This window comes from Meleagris gallopavo, chromosome Z (assembly GCF_905368555.1).
Source record: "Meleagris gallopavo chromosome Z, MGAL_WU_HG_1.1, whole genome shotgun sequence".
In the NCBI taxonomy this organism is placed as follows: Eukaryota; Metazoa; Chordata; class Aves; order Galliformes; family Phasianidae; genus Meleagris; species Meleagris gallopavo.
This window is the reverse complement of record NC_139435.1, coordinates 57,776,814-57,789,798: the sequence shown is the minus strand read 5'-3', so window position 1 is coordinate 57,789,798 and position 12,985 is coordinate 57,776,814.

Below are 12,985 nucleotides of genomic sequence, written 5' to 3'. Positions count from 1 at the left end.
TTTTGTTGAAAAAAATATATAGTTATTCAGTTAATAGCTTTGACCTTCAATATCATTACAAACATTTGCCTTTCTTTCTACACAAGTTACAGAACTCGCCTGGATTTTTTTTCTGTTATTTGATTGGATGCTTCATATGATTAAACAACAGAAAACACGCTGGGAATTACATTTTACAAAAAAAAAAAAACAAAAAACAAAAAACAAAAAAACCTATAGGTTACCCTGAAAGTAATGCCTCCTATTTATTTCCTTGGAAACTACTTCAGATGCAAAGACCAAAATAATGCTATTTGATAGAGCAAATTCTCAACTACAAAACACTGGTTTTCAACAGTTTTCCACTATTAGATTTGTGTTTTTGCCAGCTGTGTACAGGAGCCTGTATGCTGCACTGATAAGTCTGCAGCAGTTTAGGTGATCCATTATCACTGTTGCCACTGCTGAAATGCACCGCCCACCACCTCACTGTGGTCGCATCCACTGATTTGTCTCTATAAATATTTTCAGTAAGCGTCACTTAATGTCAATGGGTGCCACAGTTTCCACACAGAGCAATTCAAGGACACAACTTCATCTGCATTTCCATGTCAGACGCCATCCTGTCAAAATACCCTTCTGCTGCAACCTGTTGCACTGCAACAAAATGTAATGGAACATTGTTGGGAAGATTCAAATTCTGCTGCCATACCACCAACATCCTCCTCTGATATCACGAGCCAACATCATAAAATAGGAGGCATTGTGTTTGAGGCAGCCGTCATATTTGTGCTTTGTTCATTGGTTGTATATATGTTATCCTTTCTATTTAATGTCTGTATAGCTGAGGAGCCTCTGTTTAAAAGGGGAACAAACTTTCAGTACTTTTGTCCAACATCTTGGCTTTCACAAGTTGGTTCTTTGCATCCCAAGTCTACTGAAAAGCAGCTGTATATAACTCCTAATTTCTCTTAGTAGAAAGAACTGCCTTAATTTCTAAAATTTCAAATATTGCAATGACTACTTCATATCTTTGTCCCCCAAAATTTTATTTATTATGCATTTATCCCACCATCTGGCCTGCAAGATTTTATCTGGAAAGATTCGATACCTCTTGTTCTTCACAAAATGAAGGGAAAGCTCAAGATTGTTGCCATTACAGTGAAAGACTTACCTGAAATGCTCAGAAGTTAAAACACATTCCCATGAAAAGGCTAATTTCAAACCAGAGAAATATGTCAATACAGATGTTTTAACCACTAGGCTCTTGGGCATCATTCCGTATCTGCTTCATTACTTTGAAGAGCTAAGAGGAAAAGTTGATCTGATTTTTGCCTAATTCCAGAAGGCAATTTTCAGGTGCAAATTCAGGTTGAGATACCTGCCACTGAAGTGCTGGTGTTAAACCTGTTTATCCTCCTACTAATTAGCATAACATTTTTTTTTCTGCTTAACATGGATGTTTATGTAAAGCAGATTTTGAGTGTTTATCTCTGTAATGAATTGTAAAAGGGAACTTATCTGATTTCATGCCAGTATGTCTGAAGCAATAAGGGTACTGGAAACAGCCAGGAAAGATTCAGTAAAAACTGTCAAATTGACATTCATTTTTAAATTAATATATATTTTTTCCTGTTATGTATTCAGTTAAATTTAAAACTTTCTTTTGTAGTTAAGGCCTGAGTCAGCCACAATCCACCATGTTCAGACAATAGGTACATAGAAAAAGAAGCTAACAATATAAGGTGCTTGATGTCATACTCTGGCTCATTTAGGTATGGTCATTGTATCCAAATTTAGAAGCTACCACTTTCCCCTTGCTTAAAGGAATTTAGTTACTGAGAAAACATCTGATTCTTTTTTTTCCCATGACTTTCCTATTACATGGCTCTGTGTTCAAGCTTTAATATAACAGTCTTCAAATGTTCAAGGATTTCAGAGATTATTTCTTTTAAAATGAAGAAAACAGGAGGTTATTATTGTAGAGTAGAAAACAGTTAGGAGATTATTCTCAGTAATTGTAATGTTGTAATGCAGTTTTATAACTGAAGTCAATCAGGCTGTTTGGTTAATGTGTGTATCCTGCAGAAAATAACTACAAACACTGTTTCTCTGACTTCAGAAATGTTAATATTTACACTACAAGACTCATCAAAAAGATACATTATATGTAAATATATATGCAGATATATTTATCAATTCAAATTTTATTGACATTTCTTTTGCCAAATACACTTAGTCATACAAGCCATATATCTTTACAGTCTTTTTCATTAAGGTGTAAATATATCATCCTTGGCCATAACTATATATCTTATTTATCTTTGGAAAATGCAATATAAAATTTAAAGATCAGATCTTTCATTTCGTTTTGTGCCAAACAGCCTTTTCTTTCTGCCATTTCTTTCATTCCTGGTAAGTAAAGTTGCATTGAAGATTTTATTTATTTATTTTCCAGTGGTAGAGGAGAAAGGTCTTATATTATTGTACAGATAAGAAATCACAGCAGGAAGGACTAGTTTCATAAAGGAGATTTGCTGCTATTGCACAGCCTTGAATCAGATACTCATCTTACAGATGCGTATTTCCATGTAGGATAAAATCACGCCAGCCACCTACCTACACTTATTCAGTACAAGAGGGAGGAACTCTTATTACAAATAGTTCAGACAGACACCAACAGGAAAATAAGAAATAAAATGAAAATAAATCAGAGCTAGAAAAATAAAACTCCCAGGGGATGTCCAGATACCTTTGAATTTAAGTAGCAACTTCTTCTATAATAATTTGATTTGGGATTTGCCGAAAGTTGACCACTTCAGTTATTGTGAAGCTAAATAAAAATGTCTCAACGAGTGCCACCTACTGCATGAAAACTTGGCCCAGGACATGCAGTCTAGCAGTTTTATCACCTCCTTCCTCTCAAGAATCAAAGAAAATGTTTTAATGTGCATATTTCAACTATGCATAGCAATCTAGTCTATTTTTATTTAACATCCTAACATACCTGTTTGTAAAGTGGTTTAGCTTATATTCATGTAAATCTGTACTAAGAAAAGCTATCTAGAATCTGTTCAAAACTAGGGAAATAATATGATCTGGTATTATATGCTGGTGTGTCTCATACATGCAGTATTTACAAGAAATGCTTCTGCAGACCGAATCTGCCTGACTGTATTCAAGCACAGAAGCACAATATGTTGAAGCATTATGGTGCAAATTGCAATGACATTCACTCTTTTAAATCTGAGATGATTTTCTTTTTTCTGTATAATTCGGTTCATTTTTAAAACTTGAAAAATCAAAGAACCTTCTTTTTAGTCCATCAGAAAATTTTAACTCACAGTGATTGTAAGACTTCAGTGAAAGCAGCATCTCTGGAAGTCTCTGGATGCACAGACATCACTTTGAATATATTTGTTCTAAACCTTGCTTACTAAAGACTCTGAGGAAGTTATAACAAGGAAGATTCCATTTTCAGATTCAGCTGATAAAAGCCAATGATTTTTTCCTTAAGTTTTAATGTTACCCATCACTATGGTATGTGAGTATAACCTGGAAATTGAACTTACAGTGATGACTTCTCTTCCTTCTTTCTCATCCCTCCTCTGGACAAAGACATGATGTGTAGATTCAATCTTGATGGCAGTCCAAAACTATCTAAAAGAATTCGAGAATATCATAGCTCAAGATGGTGTCCTTTCCCTTATTATAAATACATAATTTAAAAATGTTATCAAAAACATTGGTAGTTTTGTAAGGTACATTTCTCTACACCTAAGATAGTTCTTAAAAATCTCCATTATTGAGAATTCAAGAGCTCCTAAATCCCTCATTATAGTAATAACAGTTACTTACAAAATGAATGTTCCTTGGTAAAATTTTAAGCCTATGTCTTCTCATATCAGTTTAGGTATTGAAAATGAATTACTATATTTTAATTTACAGTATTTTAATTTACTTTTTTTTTAATTGAGTCATATGATTTTCTCAAGATTCCAACTACCACAGTTAATTCAGTCCTTCCACTTAGATTTTGCTTTCTAGACTTCCAATCACTTAATGTTGCAATTCTGTAGATTACCCTCATCTCATTTAAATAGTTTCTTAAAAGCTTATACTTTCATAGATGCAATATTTTACCATTGAATCATATGCAAATGCTACTGCCATCCTTTCACTTGAAGGTAGAACTTGTAAAGAAAACTTTGTGGCCCTAGTGCTCTCATGAGTTCCAAGACCAGGATGGGCCCTGGGCAACCTGATCAAGAAGCAAATCTGGAGGTTGGTGGCCCTGCCTATTGCAGAGGGATTAGAACTTGATTATTGGAGTCCCTTCCAACCCAAGCCATTCTATGGTTCTATGAAGTGCAAGAAATCACACATGGTCTTGCTGAACTTCATCCCATTGGCCTCATCTCATCAATCCAGCCTGTCTAGATCCATCTGAAGGGCCTTCTAACCCCCAGGCAGATTGAGAATTACTCCCAGCATGCTGTCATCTGCCAACTTACTGAGGGTGCACTCGATGCCCTCATCCAGGTCATCAGTAAAGATATTGAACAGACAGACCTGAATACTGACCCCTAGGGAACACGACTTGTGACCAATCACCAGCTGCATGTGACTCCACTCACCACCACTCTCTGTGCCTGACCATCCAGTCAGTTCTTTACCCAGAAAAGAGTGCATCTGTCCAACTCACTGGCTGCCAGATTCTCCAGGAGAATGCTGTAGGAGACAGTATCGAAGGCTTTGCTGAAGTTTAGGTGGATTACATCAACAGCATTTCCTTCAATCAGGTGGTCACTTGATCACAGAAGGAGATAAGTTTGTCAAGCAGCTGCCTTTTGTGAACCCGTGCTGGCTGGGCCTGATCCCCTGGTTGTCCTGCACATCAGGATATCAACTGATTGCCCCAGTGCCCTGAATTCCCTTTTGGTAGCCCTCAAGCTTCTCTCAGTGATGTAATTGCTGCCAGCCTGGACTATCAGTAAGGGATAATAATCAGAGGGGCAAACCAGACTAGGCAGTCTCCTGGTAATATCACTGACCTGATCCCTTTGGAGGCAGCACACTTTTCTGTGAGTAGGGACTGGCCAACATATTGGGCCCTTAATTCTTGTCAGTCACCTACAACAACTGCCCTTTTAAAGTCTAGTTCTACCTTAATAATTCTGTATCTATCCCTTGCTGACTGCTGTGCTGTTTTTCATGCTCACTAAATGAATAAGAGCTGTGACAAACACATTTTAGATTCAAATTTTGAATCTTCTGTGTTTTTGCCCCTACAGTAATTTGAAAAATTTCCTGATGGAATTAGTACTGCTATTCCAGCTTGTCACGATTGTTCAAAGTCATAGATGTTACACAGTCTGCTACTGTATATAAAATAGTTCAAATGGATCCTGCGATTTTTTACTTTATTAAGAACAAAAAACTGAGTACCTGCAATGTCCAGTACAAATCTTACAGAGAGGATACAGCATGTCTCTCTGTGTTTGTCTGGCCTTTAAAACTGAGAAAAGCTTGCAGGAACAATACAAGTGAGTAGAATAAAGGAATGCTAAATATGATCACAGTACTTGCACAGGTTTGGCTGTCTCTGAAGTTGCAGAATAAATTTAGCACTACTATGTTGTTAAGAGTTGAGAACATACTCTGTTGTGAGTACTAAATATGCCTTTACAATCTTTAAAACACTAGTCTAGACAAAAGAGATTCTATTTAACATCTCATTTAGTTCAAGATAACAGATACTAAGAGATATTCAGATACACTTTTAAAGTGCTTCTTAATGATCTATAGTTACTGTAGAAACCGATTCTTTCTCAGTCATTTTATGGAATCTTATTGTATTATTTGAATAAATTTAATATGCCATAGGAAAACTAAGCAGCAAGGATAATAAGAATTTTATCATTGGGATTAATTTTGACATAGTAATATGTGTTGTGAATGACTTTTAAAAATCCTCACGTTTAGTTAATAACAAAAACATATGGTACACCAAAGTACTAGGGAAGTCAAATTGTCTTTCTGGTTTGGAAAACGCTTTCAAAATTCTGCTGAGAAGATTCTTTGGGTTTTATACACACAACTCACTTCTAAGAAGTATAAATTAATTTTAAATGTATTTCAAAAGACAGGGCACTCATGTAGATAATATTATAGTTCTAGAGTGCAGTTTACACTCCTGCTTGAATGTAAACTCATGAATTTTCTGAAGTACTGAGTCACCCAGATTGATACGCAGTACTTGAAGTGGAATGAACTCATGTGATGCTTCCTACATTTGAAAAATTAGCAAACTATTAATAGCATTCACTGTAGAAAATAGATTCTCTGCAATAATTCTAAAATAAACTTTCTTTTATGAAGTTGTAACTTTATAGTCTCTCTATTTTGAGTTAAACTCTTTGTGCTGAGTTCATTTATATCTTTTCCTGAGAAATGTTTGCAACAGAAACACTCATATCTTTTCCAGGCATTTCTTTGAAGAATCAGCAGGTATCTATTTCTATCGTCATCCCACATACTTCATCTTTTCGTAAATTTTCATAGTCTTCAGACGAATACAGGAGTTGACATTAGATAATCAATATTTTGACTTTTTCCTGATAAGCCAGGTTAGTCCTTTCACTAGTAACATAATATGGTGTACTAATGGTACATTTTCTGTTAACATTCCTCCTGTTAAGCTCAATATGACTGTATTCACAGTCTGCTCACCAGCTATGAAATGCTGAAATGGTTAAGATCTAACTGTATAGATATCCATAAAAAGAGGTTATTTAGCTTTGCTGCTTGATACCCTTATAATTAATGTTATATTGTAAATCTGGTTGTAAAATTTGCAGGTTTGCTATTCATGGAGAGTTGACTGCATTGTGTTCATGCAGTCAGTCCAAAAACAGAGAAAGTAGCATGATATGTTGAGCTCACCCATTTTGTATGAATTATTAATTTCAGTTAGTGGTCTGTACCATTCTCTAAAGTAATGTATGCAGAAATTACTGTGTATGAATGCTCTTGAGTCTATTTGTTAACAATCAGCAAACTAAAAAAGAAAACAGTTTTTTGTTCTTCTACTGCCAAATGGGCAATTGCCCTTTCATCTCCTGATTTAGATAGTGCTCTGTAGGCTCTGTGGTTGATGTAAGGTGGAGAGAGTTTTCAATGAGAAGAAACGGAGTCAATTGGCCATTCGTAACCTAAGCCAACATAGTCTCCTTCCCATAGTAATCCCATCTTTCTCCTTGATCCCAGTGATGTATTCTTATCATCTTCTTTGTGCAGTCTCTAGCACTTACTTATTCAACAGTGATCTGTCAGAAGGCCAACTTGCCAGAAAAACCAAATTGTTTTCCGTTGAATGTGTAATAAAATGAGTCAGTGGTGTACCATGCAAGCACAGAAACTTTCAGGGGCAAGGAACTAGAAAGATTGTATTGTAGGAATCCATGTGTGACAGGAAGAAAGAGATTAGAAGAGTAAGGTGAAACCTCTGACTGCTTTTTGGTGTTGGACATTTTGACTCAGTAAAATCTGAATTAGAGCTCATAGTTAGGGTAAAGATGACAAGTATCTAAAGAGAAAAAGTACATGCTTCTCAGTAAACTTCTGTTACAGATAGAACCATTGTGCTCAAAGCTAAAAGAACTGAAGTCCTTACATAGTGTATCAGATATCAATGCATTTTCCTCTCACAGTTTGGCAATGGCACAGCACCTCAATACAATAAAAAACTGTGTAAAAGATGTGATTTTTTTTAATTTCTTTTAAATGTGTCTGTTAAAATGAATAAAAATTGGCTTGCTCTTAAAAAAAACTTTAATAACCATATATATAAAGGAATATATATATTTTTTTAAATTTATGTTCTTACTTTTGGAGGCCACCATTCACTGTAGAACATGAGATCTGAGTTCATGGTTTCTGGCATGTGGCATTTTCTCTGACTGTAGGGTAATGTCTCATCCTTTTCTCTATCCTGTGACCCAACACAGTGAATCATTGGTTCAGTCATCAGCTGCCAACTTGTTGTGTTCAAGTGGTACAAAAAAATGGAATGCTTCATCATGACTTATTATGACTGATAACCAGGTATAAGACACCCTCCTGTCTGTGGGGAATCTGGTGAAGAATTGAAGAAATTAACTGCCAACACTAAAATTGGATAAATTTGACAACTGAACATTTATTTGCAGAAAATTGTCATGGGCAAATGCTTGTTTTTAAAGACACATTCAAAAACAAACAAACAAACAAATAAACAAACAAACAAAAAAAAAACCTGAAGTACCGAGAAATATTTCTTCTTAATTTTTCTTTATATTCTATTTATATTTTTTGCTTGCTTCAGTATTCTCCCTACCCCCTCCTACCTTATTTTTTCCCACTGAAACACCTGTAGTGAGTATTTATTTCACTACTCTGCATATACAAGAAACATAGTCAAAAAAAGATATTGATTACTGCAAGTTAATAAGGGGGCTGGCTGGACAACTTCTAACATTAAGGTTGAGAAAACTTACTCTGATATATCACAGCTCTAAAGGGAGAACTGACTCCACTGTTGTGGAAGATAAGGAGAAACAGGAGATTCTAAAATGGCACAAGAGCTATCTAAAAAGCAGATACAAAAGTGAGAGATAACAAAAGGAGAGGAAAGAATATAGGTATTAAAATTGTTCTCAAGACTATAAAAGATGTGGAAAAAGAGAACTACTGTATTTCTAGACAGAAATACATACACATTTTCTATACAGCTCTATATCTAACGGCAAGTAGACTTGATGATTCTCAAAGTGGTAAAGTGACTACTGCCAGCTACACTGTACGGAAGTGTCCAAGAGCTCTGTCAGGACATCCAGAAATCAGAATGAAGCTATGATTGTAAACACACTTTTAACACTCTAAAATTGTAAACGCTCTTGACTTCTAATACTATTGCAGAGGCTGAATGAAGTGAATATAAATTGAGAAATCTGACAACTCTTGCAGCTTGGTCTCCTTAGTACTTGGATTTGCAATCTGCTCACTCTCCTGCCAGATCACCAGAGTGCAAAGAGATGCATCTATCAAGTGATCACCACAGGCTTGAAAACATGCCATAGTTAATACTGAACCCATTGCAATACTTAATTCTTGAGTACATAATGCAAAGTCTATCTGACCCTTCAGTGCACAAACACAGCACTGTCCTCTAGTGCTATGGGGAACAGAGGTACTTGTAACACTAATAATAACCTGTATTCAGATGTTAAGCAACCGTCTACCATATATCCATATTGACATCTTGCAGCAAACTCTGCTAGCCAAAAACCTCTATGAATGAATTTACGGTCATTATCAAGACTTTCTACAAAACAAAAAACAAACAACAACAACAAAAACCAAAACTATTCGGTAATTGTATTTTTTGTCACAGAAAGTCATTTCACAGAATGTTATCAATTAATATAAATTCTATGGAGTTAACAGATGTAATAGTATTTATAGAAACTTTGTTTTAATGACAGATTAATTTGTCTCAAAGTTTCAAGAAAAAGACAAAATCTTCATAAACATCTCTATTTAACCACTTCGCCTCTTGCTCTCTCGCTCTATTTCTTTTCTTCCTCTCTTTCTTTCTTTCCTTTTTTTTTTTTTTTTTTTTTTTTTTTAATGAGCATTCTGGTACAGAACAGAAATGACAGAAACAAGGCAATTTGCTGCCCATATTTGATTATGATAAGTGAAGTGGATTATTTTAGCTATGGTATTTATACCACGTAAATTACAATTGTAATTATAATTGTAATTGTGTAAAGGTTTTGTACCTCAATGTGATTTTTAGCTTGAGTGATTCTAAACAGTTTGACTGTAGAATATTAACAACAGACAGCTAATGAAATATAAAATTCATTACACAATTAAATTTATCAATCTGTCTTTATTAGGTGATTGTAATGCATTTGATAGCATGCCATATTTTAAATGTACAGAAAAATTAAGACAAAATAGTTTTGAAAGATAAAAATCATCATCTTTCCAAAACGTGGTGAGATGAACATTTGGCAAACATCTTTTTCATGTTAATAACAACCAGTAAGGGAAAAAATCTTAAATTTTTTAGGGAGATACTTTAAAGTATTTGGTCACTAACAATCATAAAACATAACAATCATAAAAATCATACTACTCAGATAAGAAATTTTTATTTCTTTAATTATACCAATACATACTTCTCAGTACTGACGTCACAATGGTAGTAAACTGCCATGTTCCCCATGCTCTCCAGTGACCATCAAATGTTTAGATTCTTCTAAGGGAAGTAACAGTTTGTCTGCAGTTCAAGGAGTTCATTAACCTTGCTAAAATTCAGGTTTAATGCTTGCAACACTGGGGATTAGCAATTACTAATTACATTGCTAAATATAGAAAATGTAGCAAGCTGAGCCCATATTGGATCAGAGAGCAATACTTTAATTTCTGTCCTTCATGATTATGATTACATCCGAATTTAAGTTTGAGGCCTATGAACAAAAAGCACGTAGAGAAACAAGGCTAATATTTTTTTTTTTTTTTTTTTTTTTTTTTTACCATTCAGTGAAGTCTAATAAAATAGTCCCACAATTCCTGGATATTTAATGCTATTTTCTTCAAAGGGCATTATTATCCACCTGAGGGTGCTGAGAATGCTGGTAGAGGAGATAGCCAAGCCACTTTCCTCCTCTATAGTGTTCCTGGTCAACTGGAGACATGCCAGAGGACTGGAGGTATGCCAGTTTGACCCCCCTATACAGGAAGGATCATAAGAGAATCTGGGGAAGTATAGACTTGTCAGCCTGACTTCAGGAAAGGTTATGGAGCAAATCATCTTGAGGGAGATGACACAGCACGTGCAGAACAATCAGAGGGCAAGGGCCAGCCAGCATGGGTTCATGAAAGGCAGGTCTTGCTTTATCAACCTGATCTCGTTCTGTGATCAAGTGACCACCTGGTGATTGAGAGAAGTGCTGTTGATTTAATCTACTTGTTGATGTAAGCTAGATTTCAGCAAAGTTTTTCATGTTGTCTCTCACAGTATACTCCTGGAGAAGCTGGCAGCCTGAGGGTTGAACAGATGCACTCTTTTCTGGGCAAAGATCAGGCTGGATAGCCAGGCCCAGAGTGTGGTGGTGAACAGAGTTAAATCCACAAGTGGTGTTCCCCAGGGGTCAGTATTCAGGCCTGTCCAACATCTTTACTGATGACCTGGATGAGGACATTGAGTGTACCTTCAGTGAGTTCGCATATGACACCATGTTGGGAAGAAGTGCTGGTCTGCTTGGAGATAGGAAGGCCCTTCAGAGGGATCTGAACAGGCTAAAAAACTGGGCTGAGGCCAGTGGGATGAAACTTAAATAAGACCAAGGGCCAGGTCCTGCACTTTAGCCACGGTAACACCGGGTAATGCTAGAGGCTTTGGGCAGAGTGGCTGGAAGACTGTATAGAGGAAATGGGCCTGGGGATATTAGTCAATACTGTGCTAAACAGGAGCAAGCAGTGTGCCCAGGTGGCCAAGAAGGCATCCTGGCTTGTATCAAAAATAGGGTTGCCAGCAGGAACAGGAAGGTGATCATCTCTCTGTACTCAGCCCTGGTGAGGCTGCATCTCAAGTACTGTGTTCAGTTTTGACCCCTCACTACAGGAAGATGCTGAGGCCCTGGGGTACGTCCAGAGAAGGGTGATGAAATTGGTGAGGGGTTTGGAGCACAAGTCTTATATAGAGAGGCTGAGGGAACTGGGATTGTTCAGTTTGGAGAAGAGGATGTTCAGGGGAGACCTTATCATTCTCTACCTGAAGGGAGGTCGTGGTGAGATGGAGTTCAGCCTCTTCTCCCTTGTAAGCAACAGGACTAAAGGAAATGGTCACAAATTGAGCTTTGGCAGGTTCAGGCTGGTTGTTAGGGATTACTTCTCAGAAAGAGTGGTCAGGCACTGGAACGGGCTGAGCAGGGAAGTGGTGAAGTCACCGACACTGGAGACATTCAAGAAATGTTTAGATGTTGTACTGAGGGACATGGCTTAGTGGGAAATAATGATGATAGGTTGGACTGGATGATCTTCAAGGTCTTTTCCAAACTTGGTAATTCTATGATTATACTATTCTATAATCTAGTTACTTTGGAGAATTTACTAGCCATGAATCATACTAATCGATATGAAAAAGATGAAATCCATAATTTGCAGAAACAGTTCAATTTTACTTTTTTTTTTTTTTTCCAATGAAGATTGAAATTTCTTTTTAGTATTAAGGATCCTTCTATTTTCAAGCCAATCCAGCTTTTCTTTATTCACATTTTGCAGAATTTCAGATATCTGAGTAAGGACTATATGTGTATCTTCTGAAATTTGTCAAAAGGCTTTTGGAAAAAATGTGCTTAATGGTGCAAGGACCTTCAAAGTCTCACAGGGCAACTGTTCAGTCTTTGAAACTACAACCTTTTCATTTTGTTACAATAACAATGCAGGGCTTGATTCAGTTGCCCATTCTCGATCTGAGAAATATAACGCTGGGAGACAAGCAGTCCTACTGAGATAAGACATTACCATTATAGCTCATAAATCACTCCTTATACTTTCAGATACCCTTGTGAAATGCTCGTTTGCATATTTTGTGCTACACCTTCTATACCAAGTCAACAGAGAGAGAAAGTAATTTCTGAAAAATCTCTTTCTAAACCACTCTTACTACATTCTAAAGATTAATTTTAACAACACAGAGTAGCAGTGAAAATGTGCTGGAACAGACTTTAGTACACCCAAGGTAGATATTTTTCTTCTCATTCACAGAACTGCACATGAAAAAAGGCCGTGCTTCTGTCTAAAAATAAATTGTATGGAATGTTTTCCTTCCATACGAAACTGATCCGCCTTCCTCAGGCACACCAAGAGTTCTTGTTCTATAATCCTTTATTTACCCATCACTGCCTGGAAAAATTTTATATATATATATATATGCTGAGAAGTGGGGGAA